We start from the raw sequence: 25,096 nt of genomic DNA, 5'->3' as shown, positions 1-25,096 counted from the left end.
CTTGGTTGGTCCCAATTAATAAGTTTGGGATGATAGGGTGTTAAGTCTATGAGGTTAATAGAAATTTCATAGAGCACAAAGGATCCTAAGATAATTTTGTCAAGGAAAATATTGTCATAGGCTTTATTTTCAAATTCCTTAGGGATTTCCTTGACCTTGAAAAAATTATTTTGAATGTTTAAAAAGGCATGACCATATTTTGTGGTACCCCAAGTTGTGGGGAGTCCATAGCCGATGCCTTTCTTTCTCTCTTCCTTGTATGCCTCTATGAGATGTCTAATTCTTGACTCTTCATGACCTAGGTCATCTCCTTGATAGTCCCACTATTTAGTAGTGGGGCAAGTTGAGTTTGGGTATTTTTGTCTAAAGTAGTCAAGGATATTTTTACCTTTGGGAGGTGGTTCTCTATATAGACATGTACTGATATTAGGGATGGTTTCCTCTCCATTTAGGACCCCATTTGCAAAAAATGTGGTGGGTCTAAGCTTTTTGGTCTAGGGAGTCATATTTGGCTTTAGCCTTTGATAGGTCAGGCACCCCTAGGTATGTGGATCAAGTGGTAGAGCACTGACATTAAAGGCATCTAAAAGACTATATTCTCCACAACCTTGGTAGTTGATCTTAACCATGGAAAGAGTGGAGGCTAGTATGCTATTTGGATCACTATAAGTGCCAGAGGAGCTAGCCATGGTGCTGCCAATCTCGATTCTAGGGAAATGGTTATTATATGAGATGCTACCACATTGTAATAAGAAAAGGGTTTAGGATTGATTATCTCAGTGTCATTATGTAGAAATTTAATACACTGATAATATGTGGAGGGAATTGCCTTCATGGCATGAATCCATGGTCAACTAAGGAAGATGTTATATAGGAGGGTAAGATCAACCACATAACATATTATTTCTTGAGTAACATGGCCAACTTTAATAAGTAGTAGGATAGTCACTTTAGTGGTCTGCTCCAGATTGTCATATACCTTAATAGTTATAACTTCATTTAAATATTTACTTCAGTGTATCCTTCTTGTTTGATAAATTTAAAGGTGCATAGATTCAAGGCCAATCCATTATCTATCATGACCCTTTTGAGAGCAAAGTCAAAAACCATGACAACTATGTGAAGTGGAAGGATATGATTAGGATCAATAGCCAAGATGTCTGATGTTTTAAAGGACCATGTGCATGAGGTGGATATATGACCTACTAGTTTGTGAAATTCTATGGTGTTGATATCATTAGGGACATGTGACTCATGAAGAGTACTATCAAGGATCTCTTGATAAAGTAGACTTGTGCACAAGAGATCTAAAATGGAGATTTGAGGTAGCACATTTCCAAGGTGTTCTAAGCTATTATATTGTGGTCTTGATGGGGGTGGTTATGATGGAGATAGTCTTGATGGGGCAGGTCTAGATGGTTTGGCCATGTTGATCCGAGTTCATCTTGTGATAACTACACATTGATTTTCTAGGCCTTTCATATTGATGACATATACTGAAGGCTCCATTTGAGATATGTAACTAATTATATTTCCATAGTCAAAGTACTCCAAGTTATAATTTTGTGATTTTTTGTAGTTATCACCTTGTTTGGTTTGATCATTTTTTGCTTTACTAGTGTTGTTATTGGCAGTAGCATTCATAGGGGCTTTACCTACATTTATGTTATGTAGAGGAAATGCATTTTGATATATCAATAATCTTACATTTAGGGAAGTTTGTGCCCCCATTGTGATTTCCTTTTGATCAATGAGATCTTGCACTTAATCTTTAAGCTACGTGCATTTGAGGGTGGGATGCCCATTAATGCGATCAAATTTGTAGAACTTTTTTATTTATACCACTATGCCCTTGATTGATTATTTTCTAATAGTTGAGTCTATGGGTGTTGAATAAGATTTTTTTAGCCAACTTTTCAAAGATGGCATCAAGTGGGTCCCCCAAAGGGGTGTGTACTTGGGGTTTCCTCTAGACAAGTGGCCTTGATTCAACCATGATAGTAATAACATTATTCATATTTTGAGGATTTGATGATTGTCCATTATGTTGGTTGTGTTGTGATGGAGGTTTTTGATATGATTGTTGGTATGTACTTTGTTGATAAGTGGATTGTTGGGGTTGAGGCATTTGTTGATAAGGAGCAATAGGCACACTACGCACTGCTCCTACCATATGAACTTGTCATGTATCAGTGGCACAATCTATGACTGTATTTTTATTTCTATTCCAATATTATTGTTTTTCATTGTATTTCCCTCAGTCTTAGGTTTTTTCATTGTAAATTTTGATGACACCATCCTTAATGAGCCCTTGCTCTAGGCCCATTCCATTTCCCTTGATGTAGCTATATGTTTGTAAGCAGTTCATAACCATTTGATGTGCAAGACTAGGACGTGCATTGTTAATGAACATCTTAACAAGATGGCATTTGGGTATGGTGCATGAGATCTAAGTTGTGAGAGTTTTCCATCTTTGTAGGTAATTTGTGAGGCTTTCACTCCCTTTTATTTGGCATGAACTAGATCCACTATAGATAACTCAATCTCAACTAAATGAGAATATTGTGCCACAAAGGCTTCTAAAAGATTAGTGAAGGTTCTAATTGCTCCTTGGGGATGTGAAAAAACCATTCAAGAGTGGAACCTCCTATACTTTTTGGGAAAAAAGCCACATGAGGAATATATCATTGTAAGCTACTTCTTGCAAATTCATATAAAACTCTTTAACATGGGTGACCAAATTGCCTTTCCCCCTAAATTTATCAAATTTTGGGGTTTCAAAGTGCTTAGGGAATGGAATTATTGTAATAGTCTTGTTAAATGGATAAGGACAATCATTTTCAAACTTTAAAGTTTTGGACTCAGTTCCATCTTTAAGTAATTTTAGGGTAATTTTCATCTCTTCCATTTTAGGGTTGATAGGAGTTATGACTAGTGCCTCCAATCTCAATACCCTCAGCAAAGGGTATGTATCTGATTATGCAGGTGAAGGTAGGAAGATTTGGCTCATATGTTTTGGTGGCTAAAATGTGGATTATGCTATTGCTACAGATGAGAGTTTGGATGTGGTTGGACATACTATTCTTGTTGGAAACATTAACCTTAAACAAACTTAACCATGTGATTAATATAAACTAAAATCATAACAAGATACTTGTATACAATTAATATCAGATATGTTAACTAGGGAAACCCTTGATTAAAGGGAAAATCCCAGTGGGGATGGTGCCCATAGGATGATGCACTAATATAAATATTCCTTGTTAAGGGATATACCTTTTTAGGAGTCTATTAAAACATTCAATACATATGAGTCCCTATTAGGAGACTTTGAATCCCTATTCAAAGATTCCAACCATGTTAGGAGTTGTGGAAGACAACTAGACCCACTACCCACACAACTTCAAGGTTAAGATCAAAGAACCAACTATCCAAATGATCTTTGTATTATTCTTTGTAGAATAATAGATCTAAAATTTACTTCCTTTCTCTATCTCTATCCTATCAACTAGACTTCTACTCCTTTAGATCTTGTAACCAAATCTCATATTGTGCATCCAATGATCCCTTGGATCGCTTAACACATTCAACAAGAATTCTACTCCTTCTTGTATTGCAAACTAATACTTTACATTCCACTTGATCCTCTTAATTCTAGTCCTTTTACAAACAAGGGGAAAAAAATTCCTTTATACCATATCTTCATAATAATTCCTTGAGTCAACCTTGAGGCTTTCCCAATTAATTACAATAATAAAATTAATTAATTCACAATTAAACCAACACTATTGGATCACAATCTATAAAAAACTTTACATGTGTGAAAACATGTCTTACACAGACTCTGGTGTCACTACATGATCATCCTCTATCACTTTTATCTTCACATCACCTTCATTACATCTTAGATGAAAGATAGTGATAGATTATCATAACTCTTTTTTCCAATTCTATGTTTATGTATTGCTTCTAGTGTAAAAAGTGTAACTTCCATACAACATTGAATCAGACTTAGTCCTTTAAGCCACATCATCAAGACAACCTCAGGAATAAATCCTCTACTACACATCGTCTAGAATTTCCTCTACTTCAATGCATCTTAATACTACTAACTGGTGTTCTTCCAGTCTTAATAGAGTATGTTGACATTAATGAAAAATATAGTCATGAATGGAACATATCAATACTCTTCAATGCTTAAGATACTCCCTGAATGTAGTATCATCAATATTCATGGTGACAATCTCCCCCTTTCGCATTGATGGTAACATAGATGAAAAACACCTAAGTTCCAAGAATATCAAAAGTTGTACTCCACTCTTGTCATCTTGTCAAATCCTCTTCATCAATCTAAAACCTTATGGAATGTTGTATTATTCTTCTTCTTCTTTTAAGATCAACAAAAGTTGTTCATAGAAAAAAATTTATAATACTTTCAAGTTGCATTTGTATACTTACACATCCTTCTATGCACTTGCCTATTCTTCTATGCACTTACATGAATCTTTCTAAATCTCCCTAAAGAGATAACTCTCCCACATTTCCATTTCAATAGGTGCTTCTCTTCTCATTTTTTTATGTACATTCACTCAATATGTTTCTCATTGACAATCTCTCCCCCATTGACACCAATTTCAAAGGTGTCAATCATAATACCAATTGTTACATACCAATTCCTAATCAACTACTAAAATTATCAACTAGCTCAAGTGTCCAAAGACACTATTCAATACTAAATACCAATTACCAAGAGTCCTTCATGACTTAGTACATATCAAATACTCCCTCATATTGGAAGAATCAACATTCAATCTAATCTAACCATAGTGCTATGTACTAGTGGACTGATGCACTCCTTGCATCAACTACTCTAATGTAGGTAGGGGTATAACCCCTAGCATACCTCTTAGGTATTCAAAAGTATCTTTAGGAAAAGGCTTCGTAAAGATATTTGCAATCTAATCTTTAGTACTTACATACTCCAACCTTATCTACTTTTTAGATGCCCTTTCTCTCAAAACATGATACTTTATGGATATGTGCTTTGTCTTAGAATGAAATATTGGATTCTTTGACATACTAATAGTACTTGTGTTATCACAATAAATGATAGTAAATTCTATAAACTCAATTCAAATATCCTTCAACATTTCTTTCATCCACATAACTTGATTACAGTTATTTGCTATTGCAACATACTCTACCTAAGCTATACTCTGAGATATATAGTCATGTTTCTTTCTCAACTAAGAAACCAATCTTACTACAAGAAAGAATGCTCCACCACTAGTGCTCTTTCTATCATCTATATTTTCTAGCCAATCTACATCAATATATGCATAGAAGATGAAATTACTTGATCTTTCATACCATATTTCATAATCAAATGTACCCTTCAAATACCTAAATATCCTTTTTACTACAGCATAATGATACTCTTTTGGATTAGCTTGAAATCTTGCTACAATACTAACTATATTTTGTATATCTAGTTTGGTGTGAGTTAGATATTGCAATCCTCCAATCATAGATTTATATTTTTTCTACTCAATTATAAGTTTCTCATCTTTACTAGATAACTTATGACCAATTATCATGGGTGTACCAATAGGTTTGCATCTTTCCAAACCAAATATTTTCAACAAATCTCTCAGATACTTAGTTTGTGAAATAAATATCCTATCTTTTTTCTATGGAATCTATAATCCTAGGAAAAACTTTGTTTCTCCTATGATGCTCATTTCAAATTCATTTTTCATCTCTTTAGCAAAATTTTCACTTTCTTCATCATTTCCTCAAAATATTATGTCATCCACAAATATTAAAATGTTAAATAGACCATCATTAGTTTTCCTCAAATATAAATTACCATCTACTATACCTTTTTTTAAATATGAGCTTTGATAAATACCTATCTAACCTTGTATACCAAGTTCTAGGTGCTTGCTTTAGAACATACAATGATTTCTTTAGTCTATATACAAAATCTTTATATTATGTTAGAGGGAATCCAATGGGTTGCTCAATGTAGACTTTTTCTTCAATTTCTCCATTAAGAAAAGATGACTTGACATCCATCTGATAAACCTTGAAATTCTTCTCGCTACATAAGCTAGGAACATCCTTATTACTTCTATTCTTGTAATGGGTGCATAGGTTTCTTCAAAATCTATGACTTCTTTCTATAAGTAACCTTTACAAATAAGCTTGGCCTTATTTATCACTTCTCCTTGCTCATTCATCTTATTTTTGAATACCAACACCATCCTAGTGAAATTATCAACAAAAATTATAAAGTATCTTTCACCATAGAATCCTCTAGTTCTTGTAGGACCACTCAGATCTATGTGAGCAATCTCCAAACTCTCTATAGTAGAGAATTTTGTGCTAGGAAAAGACACTTTCCTCTACTTAGCCAACATACATTCCTTGTAGACAACATTAGTAGGCTTAATAATATTAGGTAGATCTCTTACTCCTAATGTACTACTAAGTTTCACATTATTATCAAAGCTTATATGAAAAAACCTTCTATAGCATAACCAACTATTATCAACCTTTGAAACCAAACATGTTATTTCAATAGGATTCAAATAAATACATTACCTCTAGATCTAGTTCTAGTTCCAATAAGCTTACCATCCTTGTCTTTGATAATGTAATTCTTCTCTATGAAATAAAATAAATATCCCTTGTCTATCAATTGTCCAACACTTAACAAATTATGTTTTAAACCATCAACAAAATAAACATCATCAGTGTTAGTTTTACCATCAAGAGTAATAGATCCAATCCCTAAAATATGATAGGATACATTATTACCAACTCTAAAAATACCTCCATCATGATTTCTAAACTTAACAAATTTGTTCATATCACTATTCATGTGATGTGAACATCCACTATCAAATATCCAATCTAATTTCTTCTCAAATTTGGTAAATAGAGCTCTCTCTTCTCCAATTTCTCTATCAAGGTTATCTTACTTAATAGCCACAAATCCTAATTCATCATCACTTTTACTCTAATTATTTTCATTGGATTCTTCATCCTCATTAACATATCAACAATTTCTATCCTTATCTCTTCTAGGCTTAAATTTTCTCTCTTTTAGGACATTTAGATGCATAATGACCATATTCATCACAAATCTTATATCAAAAATTTTCTTACCATCTTTTCCTCTTCTTACCAAAAGGGCTATTCCTTCTTCAATCTTCTTACCTTATTTAGATCTACTACTACTAGTGAATTATGCACTTGCACTTGTAATTCTTGACATATTAGGTTGAATTTTCATAACATTGAAAGTTGTCTCAACTTTGGATAATTTTCCAAATTGTCTCATTTTTTTTTCTAAAGATTCTAATCTTCCAAGAAAAGTTTTGTTTGTGAAATATTTGGTGTAGGGCATTACTAGCTAAATAATATGAGTTTTTTGCTTGAATGGTGGTGATAAATTTTTTAAGGTTTTCCATAAAACCTTGTTATCTTTTTTAGTTCCACCAAGAGATCAAGTACCTACAATTTTTTTTGATATTCTTTTTACATAATTTCCAGTGGATTCATCTTTCATCATCTTAGCATCTTGAAATGTGCAAATCCAACTTGCAATTTCATTCATTTTTCATGTTCATCACCTTAAAAAGTAACTTGTAATGCTTTCCAAATTTCATGAGAAGTTTAGAATTTATTTACTTGATTTTATTTATTCTCTAGAGGAGATGATATTAGGCATTCTTTGGATCTCATGTTACACATGAATAGACCTCTCTCTGCTTCACTACATTCTTCAAAATTTTCTTCTACCACAATTGTCTTCTTACTCTTTATCAAGACCCAATATCCTAGACCCATGCAAAATATATGAGTGTTCATCTTATCCTTCCAACTATCATAGTTGGTCCCATCAAATCTCAGACTATCTTTCCTAAACATATTTGCCATTGATCTCCCAAAACTATTAAGCCTTATCTTCAAGGACTTAATGCTCTGATACTAATTGTTAGAATATATAGTCCATTGATATAACTGAGAGGGGTGGGGGGTGAATCATTTATCTAACTATCATCACAAAAATTAACCTTAGAAAAAATTAACTATTTGATTAATATAAACTAAAACCAAAACAAGATACTCATAAATAATTAACACTAGATATGTTAACTAGGGAAATGCTTGATTAGAGGGAAAACCCCAGTGAGGATGGTACACACAAGATGGTGCACTAATATAAATGTTCCTTGTAGGATAGACCATGTTAGGAGTCTATTAAAACATTTAGTACTTATGTGTACCTATTAGGAAACTTTGTATCCCTGTTGGGAGATTCCAATCCTATTAGGAGTTGTGGAAGATAGGTGGACCCACTGCACAAATAGCTTCAAGGTCAAGACAAAAGAACCCATTATCCAAATGATCTAGGTATTATTCCCTATAGAATATTAGAAATAAAATTTAATTCCTTCCCCTATTTCTATCTTTTCAACTAGAATTTTTTTCCTTAAGATCTTGTAACTAAATCTTGTATTGTACATCCAATGATCCCTTGGATTGCTTACACACATTCTACAAGAATTCTGCTCCTTCTTGCATTGTGAACTAATACTTCACATTCCAGTTGATCCTCTTAATCCTAGTATTCTTAAAAATAAGGAAAACAAATTTCTTTTATACCATATCTTCATAGTAATTCCTTGAGTTGAACTTGAGGCTTTCCCAATTAATTAAAATAAGATAACTAATTTATTCACAATTACAACAACATTGTTGGCTCACACTTTATACAAAACTTTACATCTATGAAACCACATCTTGCATACACTTTGATTTCACCAAATTATCATCTTCTAATACTATTATATTAATATCACCTTCATTACATCTTAGATGAAAGATAGTGATAGATCATTAGAACTCTATTTTCCAATGCTTTGTTTCTACACTGCTTCTAGTAAAACAAGTGTAACTTTTGTACAACATCGAATCAAACTTAGTCCTTTAAGACACATCATCAAGAAAACCTCATGAACCTATCCTCCACTACAAATCATCTATAACTTCCTTTTCTTCTACACATCTTAAGATTACTAACTATTATTCTTCTAATCTGTTGATCTAGTTTTCACTTGAAAATTTTCTTGATACATCTCTAAGTGAATATTCCAATTCCCTTTATAAAAATTAGGTTTTTGTGTTTTTTATTTTGTTAACCCTAGAAGAACCCTAATTTTTATTTCATTAAGTGTCTCCCTAGAAAGCCTTTGGTTTACATTTACATAGCATCCCCTTTCAAAAAAGGTGTGTGTGGGAAAAATCTTTTAGAGTATCCCTTTTATTACTTCTTGAGCACCTTTTAAAATTTGTTTACATAGTCTAATTTTAACCTAATTCCCTAAAATGATTTTAACCTAAGCTTTCATTTTAATATTTTATAGGATTACTTGAAAAATCAATCAAGTAATGATAACCCTTGATCTTCCTTAAGATCAAAGGTTGTTGCTTTGCCACCATAAGAAATTACATGTTATTTACCACTAGTGATATAGTGCAAAGCCCATGAGATCTAATCAATGAAGAAATAAGATTTTAAAGTGAATGGCCCACACCATTAGATCCTCTCATGATTGACAATGGTCACTTTGTCACCATGGGAAACCACAAGGCTTTTATCCTTGGTAACATAGCAACCACCCACCATGTGGATATGTGGTAGGATCAACCTTTAAAGATGGTGTCATAATTTCTATGTCATTAATAGCCTTTTTATCATGTTAGGATGATAGAGTGTCTGATGCTATGGAGGATTCACACTAAAGGAAATATAATATTGATCTACACCATTAGATCTTCCCATGATGATGGTGGTCACTTTGTCACCATGGGAAGTCGCATGAAATTTATCCTTGGAAACATGGCAACCAAAAGGAAATACTACATGCCCACATCATGTACAATGAAATTATCATACACATTCTACCATCTGATGCGATGATCATCAATAATGGTCTCTATGTTGCCAACAAGAGTTGCTCTACTTTTACCCTTAACAACATAGTGAGAGCATGACATGTGTCTAGAGGCACAAGTGGGTCCAATGTAATTTTCCAACAATGAAAGAAGAGGATTATATGGTATGATTCAATTGGATTGACTACCAACTTGGAGGATTGAAGATGACTTACAAATTATTTTATTCCCAAGTCATCAAATTTTTCAAAAAATTTACGGCCTGTTTTCAAATTTGAAGGTAATGCCACCCTATTTCTTTTTTATTCATTTATGAGAATTAAGGCTTATCATGTGAAGTAAATCTAGAAATATATTATATAAATTCAAAGGATTTCTTCATGCAAATGTATTTTCAATTTTCTAGAGCCAAATTTTTTTGTAGGGCTATTCTCCTACTTGGTTTAATTGTGAAGAATTTTCTATACTAGGAATTCACTGCAGAATTTAGGAAGAAGAAAATAGAGAGCCAATTAAGTACCTTAGTCCAAATATAATTCAATAAATTCTATTTTCATTCTATTATTATCAAATATGGCTCCAAAGAAGGGTTTTTTGAGGAAAGTAGAGTATGCTAGTAGGAATACCCATGATGATTTCCTCAAATAATTGAGTGAATCCACAAATGAGTCAGCCCAAATTAAGAAGATAGTCCCTCTAAACCCTAGGCTCTAAATTGTAGAAGGTTTTTGGGATAAGGGGAATTGGACTAGGGATGCCATAACATCTAAAAAAAGGTTCCAAATTTTTTAAGAAATCATTCTCAGAGAGGAAATTGTTTGCCCCTCATAGGAATATTTGGAACTTTGATTTAGGAAAGCTAGTAGTCCCTAGGGTTTTCATGGATTTAGACCTTCTTATAGTAGTGGCCCTAAATTATGACCTAGTAGCTAGGATAGTGAGGAGAGTATATGGGGAGTGTTTGATAAAAATCACCATAGAGGAGATTCAAGATATTTTTGGATTTGAGCCAACCATAGATTACCATGAGAACACTGACTTTTAGGAATTGGAAAAGGATTATTTTCATAGAAAATATCAAATCATATAAGGTACATTGAGAGAACACTTGGCCACAATTGGCAATTTGACTTTTGTCATAGCATCAACTAAAGAGCCTTTTAAGAAGTAGATTTTCAATAATAGGGCCATTAGTATTTACATGACTTAATGTAGGGTTATTGGCAAAGATAAATAAGATTTTATGCCAATAAAGTTCATTTATGTGATGACACATATCTCTTCTTTTGGTGTGCATATAATTTTTTATTTTGCATCCTATTTAGCTGAGGAAATTTGCATAGGTCTAATTGGAATTACAAAGGGGAAAATTGAAAAAAACATTTGGCCACTATTTCTTATTGATGCATATGTTCTTGTTTAAAGTGGTTACTTACTTTGTAAAAGAAATGGTATTAAATAGAGAGTATGAGGGAGAAGCACTACCAGTTTAGTTGTCAAGTGCAGATATGACCTAGGATGTAAAAGAGGCTAGCTTTGTAAGATTTGATAGATACTTCACATCTAGGTTGAGGAGCCTCATATTAAGGGACAATCCAAGAATATATAAGGCATTGATGGATTTCATAAGGCCTATGGATAATCCTACTAGTATAAAAGTTTCCCATAAATGGGATGATACCATACCATATGCTATGTCTACAATTTTTAGAGTGTATAGATTCCAAGGGACTCCCCATGTACTTCCTTAACAAGTACCTTTGAAAATAGGAATAGAAAAAATGCTATGGTAGATAGGTGGATTAGTAGAAGCACAACTAACTGGTTGATCTAGGGGCTCAATTTTCCCATCTTGCACAATTGCTCACCAATTCATAATCACCGAGGGTGGTTGGTTGTTTCTATATAAATTTTTAGATCAATACAAGATGGTTATTTCTCATGATCACTTTAATGATAGTGAAGGATTTTTGATATATTCAGATAGAGGCCCAAAACTAGTGCCAAAAAACATCATCCTTACTTCCCTAAAGACATAATTAGAAATGAATTCTCTCTCTAGGAGCAAGAGATCAAGAAGGAGAAATAGAGAGTTTATTCTAGGGTCTTAGAATTTATTAATTATTTTGATAAGGATTATAAGCCTCTAAAGGATGCCAAGATAGAGGTAGACAAAATAAATAAATTAATGATCACTTTTCCTAAAATTATGGAGGCTATGAATGAAAAGAAATTATTCTTAATAAATTATTACCCTAATAAGGCCTGTAAGTTCATGAAAAATTTATCTTTTACCATTGCATTAGGATCAAGGAAATTAGTTATTTAGAGGAGACCTAGTTACAATATCATTCAGAATAAAAGGTTTGCAATTGAAAATGGTCAATAAATAATCAAGTCTACCAGTGTTGTTTTGGAAGAAAGACCTAATGAGACAATGCCAAAGAGGAAAAAGATAGAAGATAAATAGGTGCCCCAAATAGAAGATTACTCACCCACTTAGCCCCCACTGCATAGAGGAGATGAACAACTCACTGAGGACCAAATAGATAAATTGGGATCCCAAGGGAGAGTCTTTATTACTGCTATAGAATTAGAAAAGGGGAATCCTCAAGAACCTCCCATGCCCAACCTTGAGTTAACTATTGCTAATTATAGAGAAAGGGAGTTGGACCTATTGCGAAAAAAACAAGTCATGAATTTATTTTTGATGACAACTTTATTAAATCAAGAGCTTTTTATCAATTTGCATGGAGGACTAATATTGGATTATTTGAAGAAAGATGCAATCAGAAAAAGGAAAAGCATCCCAAGATGGAAGAGTCTTCCATACAAGACCAAATAAAAGATGAGATGATGCAATAATTTATGAGCTCGACTCCTAAAGAGGGAAAAAAAATGATAAAATCATCTGGGGTATTGCTTTTGCCAAACTGGGACATTGCAAATGCAATGGTTTTTAACTCTATTACTAAAAAAGTTGAATGCAAATGAAAAAGTGAAAAAGTAGTTGAAAGGTGCCAAATTTTGTGAAGATCATGTTGCATTAGTTATTTGGTCTATGAGAAAAGGATCCAGAGATAGCTCCTCTTTGCGTGATGATACTAATTTGATAGGAAATTTGGTTTTTAAAAGGGTGGAGGGTACTACAAGTGAAGAGGTTGCAGATCTAAATGTTGGAATAGCCAACCTCATCCTAGCCACAACCCTAAGGGAGAAAAGGGTAATATTAGAACTACAAGAAAAATATGATTTTTTTTTGGTTGCTTATAAAAAAGAAGTGCAAAAGAGGATATAACTTGAGAATAAGTTAATGGGGCACCAAGGAAAGTCTAGCACACCAAGAATCACTTGTCCTCATCCGCTAGTAGGGCCTTTTAAATATATTACTCTTATAGAAATTCCAAACACATCATAGAGATCTTAGTATTATATTGTAGAGGATTTTGAAGAAGAAAAGAGAAAACTATGGGCATTACATGTAGAACTAGATATCTAATATGAGGGTAGATTGAGGAAATTAATTATGTATTTGGTTGATAAGATTGGTTGGCCAACATTCTATGAACAATTGACAAAGGTAATGGATATATGGAATGGGCTGAAGTAAAATGAGGGGGTCTTGAAGCCAATTACTAATAAATGGAATCATAGGGATAAAGATGTTACTCTTTTATGTTTTTTAGTTATCACTGTCTCTTGTGAGCATATAGAAAAGACTTCTAACTTGACTAATAACCTCTCTGAGTTTGATGATAAAAGAATTACATTATAGAGGAGGATCATAAACTATCTTGCCAAGTATAAAAGTAAAAACTTTAGACTCTTTCCCCATGCCTTGGATAAAAAGGATAAATTAAAAAAAAAAAAAATGTCCAAGAAGTAGATGACCTACTATGTCTTAGGATGAATAGAGTCATAAATGAAAAGGGAAATGCATGGTGGGAAAGTACAACTGAAGAATTTGTAAAAGTGCAATTATTTTATGATTATTTAAGAGAAGATTTTATTGAAATAGACAAATTGGGAGATTATGTGATGAAGAAATAGCATGATATTTGTAATTTTAATTGGCTAGATGACATACTTTTTGGCAAGTAGATGGTAGATTTTGTTCATACAAACCAATAAGAACTTGATGAAATTGATGATGATAAAATGGAACAAGATAAATTTCAAATAATTGGCACATTAATAAAAGAAGAAGAGGATAGAGGTAAGAAACCAATTACAATTATGAACATAGAGGACCAAGTATATTTGTTGGCAATAAGACAATTAAATGTAACTATCAATTTTTCAGTACATGATGATGCAGATGGAGAACCTTGAGTTGAATTAAGTCTAAAAACATCAGAATAGGGCCCATGACATGCAATTTTAATGGCCACATGCTCTGAGGAATGATTATAATGCCAATCACAAACTCCTCACCAAAGAGTGCAACATAAGTGGTCCCACAAAGAATATTCATGATGTAAACCATTCTGTTGCACCAATTTTTTTCTTTTATGATAGTAAATTTTGTAAATATCTTTCTTTATTAAGGATAGCTATCAGCACTCTCTAATCTTGAAGCTTGTTTCATCTCACACTATATAAGTGGGATTCCAAGGCTAGAGAAAGAGGTCTAAACTATTGTATAACTTTTAGTTTTGCTAGTTTTATTTGGTCCAGCTTTTCTTAATGTCCAAATTATATGATGTATTTTCTCTCCAAATTCGAAGATACATTAGGTTTGAAAGATTAAGTTGTTTGATTTTGATTTTTTCTGAGTTCTGTTCCAATGTTATATAATTTTCAAAGAGAATTAATAAAAAGATGAACTATCACCACATCTTTTTTTTCTCTGAATCTTGTTTCCATTGTTATTAACTGATTCTGTTGAGATTGTATGGGCAAAGCTTGTTCAATTTAATGTAGCTAGGATAGGTTGTATGTCAATTCACTATTGCTTTTGATTCAATTAATTGAGTAAGTGCTTTAGTGATATGATAGGATCTCTAGGAAGTAATAAGGATGTATAATAATGAGTGTTAGGGAGAATTGTTGATAATATTGATTGTAATACAATCAATTAGGTAAAAATAGTTGGATAGACTCTAAATCCCAATGGATGAGGCACTAATCAATTAGTTTAGTTTGTATATGAAGAAATCATGGATAGGCATCAAGAAAAATCTTAAAATCAAAATTAATTTTACTTTAAATGTATGAAGAGTATTATATCTAGTCTATACTTTTTTGAATTTAATATTTGAGTTACAATTAGTTGTTGTTACTCATAATTACTTGTAAATATAAGAAGAATTATGATCAATTTTCTATGAAGGATAAGTATTGTAATAGAATGTCATTGAGTGAAGTGTGAAGATAATATCAAGTTATGAATCTTTATCCCTTAGGTGCACTCACCTTAGTTTTGTAGAGCCAAAAGAGTAGAAAATATTTATGATTTTTTTGAAGTTGGGTCTAGATCTAAAGACCATTTGGCTAAGTATAGGAAGTAGCTAATCCTTAGGCTATTTTTATCTTCACCATCTTGGTATTAGATATCTTATTACTTGGTAGTGTAAAAATACCAGCATAGTCTTAACAGAATTATTGCTATGTTGACATCAATGACGAATACAATCATGAATGCAACATATCAATACTCTTCTATGCTAGAATACTCTCCCAATGTAGTCACATCATCATTCATGATAATACGATATAGCTTTGATAGGATAGTTTTTGTAATGGAGGGTAGGTATAAAACTAAATTGTCTAGTTGAAGGATATGTATAAATTTGGGTATGTGATGACTACAGTGAGATTTTTTGGAAGGGTGGAGGTGGTAGATATAGTGGTATTGTAGTTTGATTTTGAGTGCTTGGTTGATTTGGCAATTGGGAGCTATATGGATCCAAATAGTTAGTCGAAGGAAATGCACCTAGTATTGGTACTCAATGGGATGGTAAGGTTTGGTTGTTTCCTAAAGGTGGCATAGTAAAATAATTCATGATGGTAGGCATGGGGGTGATAGAAAATGGTGGTGGCAATTGGAAATTAGGCATGAAGGGATTGCTAGTGAAAAGGTTGGTAGGTGGACCTTGTGATTGCACAAAATTCCAAGGACCTAATGGAAAAGAAGTGGTAATTTTAAGATTGGTAGCAAATGGGTTACTATTAATAGTGGGTAGGATTAAAAGAAGAATACTAGAGCCTAAAGATGAAATTCTTGTGGTATGATGAGATGCTAACTAGCTATGTTGTTGAGAGGGTTAGACTATAGTGCTAGTAGATGAATATGAAGTGGAAGTGGAGGATGTAGTACTACTAAATGGGATAGAGATAGATGGAGTGGTGAAAGTGGTGGTGTTTATAGATGCTGTAGGTGTAGTGGTGGTATGCTAGGATGTGGTGTAGACTAAATATTTTGCTACGGTGGGTTGATTTCCTTGTAGGATTGGGGAATTGAGTTGGGTTGATGGTATATTTATATTAGTAGGTTCTCATTGTGTTGAATGATATCCTCTGTTTGGTATAAAATGGGGGTCATTACGATCAAATAGACCAATAGGTGGTGGTAACCATCCAAAAAAGCTATTGGTGTTTTGAAGCATCATGGTTTCAAATTACCCTGATGAGAAGAAAATAAATCTAGGGGTAGCTACTTCCCATCCCTAACATATCCTTTTAGACATCATTCCAACTATAATGCTAAACCATTCTTCAACTTTAGGCTCTACAAAACCTAGGTGGGTGGACCTTAGATTCGCTTATATGGTACTAGTGCTAAAATATACACTTGAATCTAACAAAGTAGATAAAACCCTTAATCTTCTAACACTTATGCAAAGATCCCAGACATGAAATAGCTAATGACACAACCTACAAAATTTATAAGCTAAGTGAGGGCATCCTTTCAGCTCTTAAATGGAAAGGGAAATAGATGATTATAATTTTCATTTCAGCAAATTCCCAAAATATACAACAGTAAGAACACGTTGATTCTATAGTTGATCAATGCCTTATCTTTTGGGAAATTTCATGAATTACACACATACATCTATGATATTAACGACATATCTATCCATCAAAATATCAAATCTATCTTATCACTTTGTGAATCAGACATCGATGTTCATAAAGACCTCATTCTCATGAAGTATCCTTCTCAAATAACTAGCAACATTGTCAAATACATCAAGAATTTACTTGGCCCTTTGTTCCAATAGAAAAATATATCAAAAATACTGTAATCACCTAAAAATGGTCATCTAGACTATTAGCCCCCTTTTCAACATTTTGGCTAAATTAATTCAATCATTTACCTAGACCAAATTGCTAATAATCAATTTATTTGATTATAACCTATAGTTTTACTATGCTATCCTAAGTTCATTATTTGATTAAAAGAACATGTCCCCTTTTAATTAAATAAAAGACCCCATTCTTCTAACCCAGTTAAAATGCACACATAAAGTCCTTTTTTTATTTTACAATTAAAAAAAAAGGCTTGTGAGACTTTTGTCTTATGTGACAAGTCAACTTATATTCTATTGGTTGACTTGTGTGTGCACATGGATCACTCCTCTTTTCGAATTCCACTGTTGATCATCCATCATCTTCATCTTGATCTCTACCATCCATATGACTTTAAAAGGTAGAGAGCTTTCCCCCTCAAATCATCCATCCTCATTTTGAATATTGTTATGCTATAGGTTTTCTAACAGGTTTCTTTGGAGCTTTGTGGAGAACTTCTATTTCTTGTCTACATTCTCCCATCCATGGAATTCTAGCTTAGCTTAGCTTTCACTTTTACATGTAACTTAAATCATATAGTCTAATATTTGGATTGTAACACTCTCATACAAGCTTAGCATAGCTACACTTTACATTTCATTCTATCTTAATCTTCATTTGCATTGCATCTTTGAGGAACTCCTTGGAACATTTGCATTCTTGCATCTTGTCTTTGGAACCTCCCATTGCATGGTTTACTAGAAAGAAGAGTATGTTTAAGGCTCATCTGAGAGCTTTCTTATTCTTGAAATATACTCTCTTGCACTCCATGGATAGGGAGCTCTAAGCCGGTATCCAAGCATTCTGAACTCATGGAATCATTTGGGTAGAAGGGTTTAGAGTGGGACACTTTCGAGTGTACATTTTTGGTGCCCACCGTGGGGCTTGAATCAAGTTTCCAGCTCCATTTTCTTTCATTTTTTATCTCTAGTTTTTTACAGCAGCATATTGGATCTAATCAAGTGCTTTTGTAGAATTATCACTTTGGTTTTAAGGCCAACCCATAAGTAGATTGGTTTGAAGGCAAAAAATCTAGTTGGTTTAAAGATTTAATCATATCTTTTAAACCGCTTGGAGTTTGGTTCTGAATTTTTTTTTGCAAGTTGGATATGTGTTCAAAATGTCTTATTCCAATTTTCAAAAAAATTTGACATGATTTTCGAGAGTTATGATATTTTCTTTTTTTTTTCATAAAAAGTCATTTCTGGTCACAAATCAGCATCTTTTTTGGAAAAAATTATATTTTCAGAAATATTTTTGAATTATAAGGGGGGTAATTTTATTTTGTTTTGATTTTTGAGATCTTATTAAAGTTCAAAAACTCAATTTGATAAATTTGGCCTGTTTTGACAAAATGGGTCTCTAGGGGTATTTTTTTGAATTTCTTGCATTTTTGGAAAGCTATCTAATTTTTAGTAGGGGTATATTCTTTGAATTTTTCTTTTTGGATCTTAAATAATAGCAAACAAGTCCAATCTTGTTGACTAGGTAAAAATCAAAGAGTAAAAATGAGAGCATTTGTGATTAACTTGCGCTTTCTTTGCATGCACTTGTTTGGAAGATAAATTGGATTTTTGAGTCAACTAACCACTTTTTATTGCAATATTTTATGTTATTTTACACTAACTTGTGGTGCTAACAAGTTGTGATTGCAGGTTGCCATCCTTATGAAAAAAATTGAAATATTGCATAAAAAGAACGCATGTCAAAGCGTCAAATGCACAAGGGCTACTAATGATTGTTTGCAGGGTTGTCCAACGCATAAAAACCCAATTTTACTTGTTCTTTACTTTTACATGTGCGGCATATACTAGTTGTTTATTTTTAGGCACATTAAAACTTACAATTGGGATCTTTTGGTGATAGGAGAGTATGCTCTTCACCCTTCTGGTGAATCAGAAATCTTGACTTACCATTTGGTTTCAAGAGTAAGAGGAAACTGAATCTTCCTAGTGTGTTTGAGAGAAAACGATTGGAACAGGAGAGTATGCTCTTCACCCTTGTGGTGAATCATAAATCTTGACTTCTAAAAGTTGATCCACTCTTTGTGTAGTTTATAATCTTTTAGAGGGCCTGCTCTCGGACAACCTGAGAGGAACGACCCAAGTGGGCACAAGAATATTACCTGGCTCTTCCAACCCACTATAAACTCAAGGCTATCAAGGACAAAAAACCTTGGTAGACATAGTATTTATCTTCGCCTAGTGTGATCGCTTATGGGATTTTGACCATAGGGAGATCACTAGGCAAGAATGCTTAAGGTACTCTTGTGATCGTGAGATTGATTACTCATCACAAGGTGAGGTGTCCCATAATTGGGAGCAAGAGGAACACTATGAAAGGAAGCCCTATCTAAACACCCTAAGTTAGTAACTACCTTTTTTAGCCGCTCAACTTTTTGGTGCAAGGATCGATCCTAGTGGACTACCTAGATTACCCCAAGATTTTACACTCACTATCTGTGTTTCCTTGGTTATACTTATAGCATTTTCATGACAAAGCCAATATCTTTTGTGGGCAACCACTTGGTGTGAGGCAAAGGAACATCAAGCGTGGGCCAAGTTGTTGAGTAATGAACCATGTCCTTTAGGTAGATATTACTTCATGTGTTCTTGAATGTGCTAGACCTGTGGAAATCTTTGGAACATACACATGATGATAGTTATACGACTTTCTTTTAAGACCTCACATATGCTTGTGTCATGCAAGGTTGCTTTGTCCCTTGCTTGATTGTTTGAAGACTACTCCATGTGTCACTATCTTGCTTGGAAAGAAATTATTTTTGAACATCAAACTTGCTATGCTATCAACTATTGTCAAACTTTGTCAACCAAGTCAAAGCATCAAGTCTTAACATTTTTCTTGTGTTTCTTGCTAAGGGGAGTCTCATCATTTGATTTTTATTTTCTATGTCTCTAGTGCTTAAACATGCTTAAAGTCTCTCTTTGGTCTTAGTGCTCTTGGTCTTTTTGTCTTCATGGTCTATGTCTGCTTGCTAGTTATCCTTTTGCTAAAATGGTTGCCTTGATTTCTTGACTACACTCTTGGGTTGGAAAGTTGTTCACTTGTCACCCTTATTGCTCTATTTATTTGTCTATTTGGGCATCTTGCCTAGCTATTGACTTGAGTCATTCATGTCGTAAGTTTCTTGGACATATTGTTTGACAAGTCACTTTAATCTCTCTCTACTATCTTGACAAGTGAACACTCTACCTCCTATAGTTTCAATATTAAGTTATCTTCTAGACTATTTTATGCTTGGCTTTGCATCTAAAACTATGGGATCTAAACCTTGTGCTACCTTCAACCAAATCTAGATGAACATGATATCCTCCATGTCACTAAAGAGTTTCAAGATCTATATGCACAATACAAAGAACTAGAAGAGACAAATGATCTTTCTTACCTTCATCTCTCTAAGTGCATGACAGAAATGAAGTCTAAACTTGAGAAAAGGTTAGAGGAAAAGATTTCATCACTACATGAATCTTCCTTAAGGTCTTTACATGTATGTGAGTCACCTTCTTTGAGGTCATCCTCTTCTTCTAGGTCTACATACTCTACTTCAAGACATCAAATTTTTTCATCTTCTAGATATAAAGACCTCTTTAGAGAACAAGAAAGTGATACCTCCTTTGAGCCTATGCTAAAATTTCATGATGGACCTATCTTTGACCACGATAATGATGAAGACATGGATGCATACCATTCACATGAGAAACAACAAAAGGACTCTAGACATAATTTTAATAGAAATTTTGCTCCCTTGGAAGATTCTTATGGTGACACTTTGCAAAAACTTCTTGGCAATAAGATCATCATGTTACCTAAGTCTAGCTCATATGGAAACCCATTCTTGGATATCTATTATGCTTATCAGCAACATAATGAGCATAGTACTTCTGATTGTATAGAGCTGAAACATAAAATCCAAGATCTCATTGATGATGAGATTGTTGATCTTGGAACCTTTGTTGACTAATGTGCTAAGGATACTTCTCTTGAGCAAGATTATGTTGATGAACCTATGTCTAGTAGTGGCTCCATTACATATTCCACTTCTTCCAACACTCGTGCATCTCCCAACACTTCAAATCTTTCCAACATGCCTCCATCAAATAGAGAACCTAATGCTTTCCACATTAACTATGTGTATCCTCAAGGGCTATCTCTAAAATAAACTCAAGCTAACCTTCACTTGGTTGCAAACCTTTTCCATGCTACTAATCCTAAACATCCTCAACCTTCATGCACTACTATGCCTAATCCAAACACTACTCCATTCACTCTTCATTCTCCCTTGTCCTTGGAAGTGGCTCCATGTCAAGAGGACTCTCAAAAAGAAAAGCTATAAATGTCAAGGAAGATCAAGATCAAGCACCCTTTCATCTCTTTTAGGATTTTTCCCCTCCATATCCTACATCTTGTCCACCTCCTAAGTATGATGAAGATACCACTTCCATTATCTCCCTTGAGCTTACTGAAAATTTTGAGAAAAGTTCTCTTCATATGCTATCCAAAGCTACTTGTCAAGATCAAAGCATCCCCTCATGTTCTACTTCTCCACATCCACTTCAAAATTGTGCTCAAGCTTTAAGTGCTTCTATTAGAAATGTTGTTCCTATCAAAGGTACTCATGAGTCTATTGATGGCTTTAACCATGTTACTCACTCTAAAGATGTTGATATCCCTTTTCACTATCTATTTGCATCTCCTAAGTCTATCCTTGGACCTTATCCATCAAAGCTAAAGCCTTCAAACCTTCCATCTATATTGGGACCTTATGTTCCTTCATCTGCTACACTTTCCACTCCTAGCTCTCCCATCATACCTCAAGATCAACAAAGACACTCATCCTTGATGACTTTTCACCCATCTATCCATCTAAACCAGTCATATTAGCCTTATTCATCCACAAATCCCAATTCCTTTGTAAGTGAGAACAAACATAAGAATCCATAAAAAAACGAAGATCACTATGTCCCATCTAATCAACATGTGAATGCTAAGAAGGAGAAAGCACCAAAGAGACTACAAAGGTCCACTATTAAAAAAGCTAAATCAAAGAAAATATGGGTTCCTAAACCCATTATTGAAGAAATGTGTTTTGAAGTATCCAAAGGAAAATCTAAATCTATATGGATTCCCAAGTCTCTTTTAAAAGACTTGATTATTGAAAATACTTCAACATTGACATTCAAGCTTCCAAAGGCTTCCATTCCATCTTCTTCCAAAAAATTTTCCTAAAAATATTCCAAAGCCTTCCGCTCCACTTTTTTCCAAATCTCTTCTACCACCTCATACATCTAAATCTCAAGCTATTTCATCCATGATTCCTCCATCATTCCAATACCCTTCAAGGTGTGTGTCAACGTTGATCTTGTCCAATATTTCAACTACCCTTATGAAATCCTCTAAAGCTTACACTTACTTTCTATACATGAACTATTATCCTCCATATACTCTTCCTACTACCATTTCTCTTTCATCACCCTATCAACATCTTTGAGCATACCAGTCTATGGTCTCGGCTTATCATGACTTATCTTTTCTATAGGAGCACTATCTACAAACAGCTTGAGCTCTTTCTAAAAATTCAAAAATAAATAAATAAATAAAAATAAAAATGTGCCTTGGTGAAAACCACTTGTTCTAGCACCTTGGTAGCAAAAGTAAAGAGAAATAAATTTATCCTATGGTGAAAACTACTTCTTGTGGCACCTTGGATAAGTACCATGATGAAAACCTGGCAAACAGGCATCATGCATAATTCTTCCATCATCCATCTATCCCCTCTTCTCTCTTTGATCTTGACAATGTTGAGCTATCTTTGCATATTGGCTATCTTATCCATGAGATTCTTTATTTGTGCTTTCTCATTCCCTCATAGCCTCCATGTTGAGCTTTATTTTTATTGCTCTATCCCATCGCTATCCTATCTAGTTAACCACTTGGTCTTGATCACAATAAATAAAACATGGTTCTCATAGGCCTCTTGACATGTCTGCTCTCATGGATTGCATGCTTTCATGCTATCTTTCTCATTGGCTTCCACTGCTTATCCTACATGCTATCTTACTCATTGGCTTCCATCACTTATCTTATATGCTATCACACTTGTTGGCTTCATCGCTTATCCTACATGCTATCTTGCTCATTTCTTCCATTGCTTATCCAAAATATGCTTCATATGACTATTTCACCTCTTTCCCTATCTTGGGTACTCTTGAGGAGTCAGTCCTTGAGGATCACTTTTACTTGCTTCATGTTCCTTTTTCATCCATCTTTGCTTATCCACTAACTTGTTGCTCCATCATATCCTATACCTTGCTATTGGGAGAAAATGATGTGATCTTGGTTGAGAACTAGTGATCTCTAAATTATTCTAAAAAATCCAAAAAATCATATATGATGTTGAAAAAATCCTAAAAATGAGAAAATGTCCTAAAAAAAAGATCATCTTAGTGAAAACCTAGCAATAGGCACTTTGATGTATCACCAAAAAAAAAAAAAAAAAAAAAACTTTAAAAATACAAAAAAATTGAAAAATGTCCTGAAAATTTTTGTCAAGTGGTGAAAAACTTGAAATAGGTGCTACTTGAAACCCTCACACCTATGTCTATCAATCTCAATCATCCACTTTGCTACACATTTCCTAACTTGGAATTGTTTCTTGTCTTTTTCTTGGGGGCATAGTTACTTAGCCTATTGAGGTATTCTTGTGCATTAGGGTTTCTTTGAAAACTCAAAAAATAGTGTTTCTCAACACTTCTCCCACCTTGACATCAAGTGTTTTTCAACACTTCTCAAATAGTTTACCTATGGTCTTCGATGTTGTAATATTTCTCACTATCAGAATCTAGTCTTGAGGAAATGGTCAAGTGACTTACACACGCACACTTTAACACTTAAACAACTGAGCTATGCTGATCTTTATCTACTTTGTGTATTGTCTATGATGATTTCTTTACTATATGTTCCATCCCTAATAGTCTTTCAAGGATGTCATTGACTAGAAGACTAGGGGCATGGGGCATGTTTTCTTGATTTTTGCTTGTGGGTATACTTTGTTTGTCTATAGTGTTGTAAGCATTTATGCTTGACCTATTCAACATTTTGACTTATAAATATATCATCCTTGATTTTTTTGCAAGACAGCACTCAGCGTTTATCCTAGCACTTATGCCTTGATACAGGTGTAATCTTGCTAAATTAAACTTAGGGAATCTAATCATGTAGTTATCTTGACTTACATGTCTCTGATGCTTAGATTGGATTTCCACATACCTATCTAATATCGATCATATTCATATCCTCATAGTTATACTAGTGATGGTTGTGTGATCTCATAATGTCCCTAATAAATGCTCAATGATGAAATTAAGAGTCTAAATGTTATCCGCTTCTTGCTGGTAAACCACTTTGCATATTAGCTTGCATTTTAGGTTCATTTTCTAGCTTAATCTTATATTCTTGCATATGGGGAGAGCTCTCTCTTCATCTTTTTGTGGACATATCAGCTAACTCCTTTCATATATTTCTTTACTTTCTTCTTGTTCATGTCTTTTCACCTTCTTAATCTTTCACTTCATCTCTTTTCTATCTTATCATCACATTATATAAAGTTTTGACCTCTTAAATAATTTTAACGTCCTAGATTCATTTTCGAGATTGAAATCCAAATTCAAGTTCATCTTGATGGTCAAAATTGTCTTTTAAAATTCTACTTTCTTCTGAGCAGTTAGCTGACCTTATGAGGTCTAATCTCTAAATCATCACTGGGGCATCTTCATTTCTTCATGTCTTCATCATTTTGATACTTCCTATCTACTTCAAT

This window comes from Cupressus sempervirens, chromosome 6, assembly GCF_028749045.1.
Source record: "Cupressus sempervirens isolate cs-2001-9-10 chromosome 6, ASM2874904v1, whole genome shotgun sequence".
NCBI lineage: Eukaryota > Viridiplantae > Streptophyta > Pinopsida > Cupressales > Cupressaceae > Cupressus > Cupressus sempervirens.
The sequence above is the reverse complement of the archived record's forward strand: the minus strand, read 5'-3'. Positions refer to the sequence as shown.